A 1,362-nucleotide genomic window follows, 5' to 3' on the forward strand; every position below is an offset into this window, starting at 1 on the left:
TAGTCTTCCTCACATTTTAATAATATCTGTAATGAATGTTAGCAGAGATTCCCTGCATATCCCACATGACATGAACTAGGGGCTGCTCTCTAACCCAAGCTCCTGTTACCCTTTGACACCCTTTTGATCTGGGATAAAAGCTACTTTGGGAGAGGAGGAGAGCCAACAACGTCCACAGAGGGGATAAACTCCACCAGAAACGGAAAAGTCCCACTGTTCTACCTTAGTGGGGAAGAGGCAGTTGTCTTAGATTGCCAAGGATAGTTCTGGGCACAGGAACCAATGATCACAAACTCACATAGCAAAGCATCCAGGAAACTGCAGCTTTATTGACTTAGATTTAGGAAGATAACACCAACAGGCAAAAGTTGCAATTCCCCACCCTTCTTGGGACTGATGTCCCCTCTACGCACAGGCCATGTGCTCTGCATCCCATGCTCTGGCATCAGATGTGACGTTTCTTTTTTGCTAGAGGGTGTCTTGACCAGCTTTCCAGTGTGGTCAGAAATCTGAGATTGCACTGAGTTAACCCTAGAGTCAAATCACTTACTGAGGTTCCTTGGGAACACAAAGATGACGATTCCCTAGGGCTTTTTAAGGATCCTCATGAAGGAAATAGCTGGCAGCACTGCTCTGTCCCGGTGCATCTTTCCTTTTTACAATGTGATATTGGTCAAAAGCAGCCTAGAGAGAGAGAGCATAGTCCAAGGAAAAGTGCTTTAGACTAAAAGTCAGGGGATGTGATGCAAGGATATAGGAAATCTGCCTACATACTGCCTGGGAAATCCACTTGAACTCTGTGAACTTTCTGCACCCTTTACTGGGCAATGTGCACAGAAGTGACACTGGCATGTCTGCTCCTGAGCAGACCCCTGGGTAAAGACCAGCGGTAAAGCACTTGGGCAGGTTTTAGTGAGGAATAAGCAGTATCGGTGCCTCGGGGCTGTTTGCTGCTGCACCTCCGCATGGGGGCTGCCCCCGGAGCAGACCGGGGAGGCTGCGGCCGAGGCGGGAGGGCGCGCGGGGACAAGGCGGCTCGGGGGGGACGCGCAGCCCGGGAACAAAGCCCGCGGCGGGGCGGCGGCCGTGCCGACACCGCGGGCGATGCCGCCCGCCGCCCGCCGCGGGCGCTCCGGGGCGGCTCGTTAAGCCGCGCGGCCGCGGCAGCTCCGCGGGCGGCGGGGCGAGAGCGGGCGGCGCGGCGGGCTCCTTTTCCTGCCTTTCAACCGCACCCTTCTCCCGGCTGCTGTTCGCTCCGCGCGCACGGCCGGGGAGGGGGGGGCAGGGCCAGGAAACAAGGTGGATAAAAAGAAAAGGAAAAGCGGTGCGGCGCTCCGCGGCCGGGCCGCGCAGGGCAGCGCG

The sequence above is a fragment of the Apteryx rowi genome, unplaced genomic scaffold (genome assembly GCF_003343035.1).
Source record: "Apteryx rowi isolate R43461 unplaced genomic scaffold, aptRow1 scaffold_5, whole genome shotgun sequence".
In the NCBI taxonomy this organism is placed as follows: Eukaryota; Metazoa; Chordata; class Aves; order Apterygiformes; family Apterygidae; genus Apteryx; species Apteryx rowi.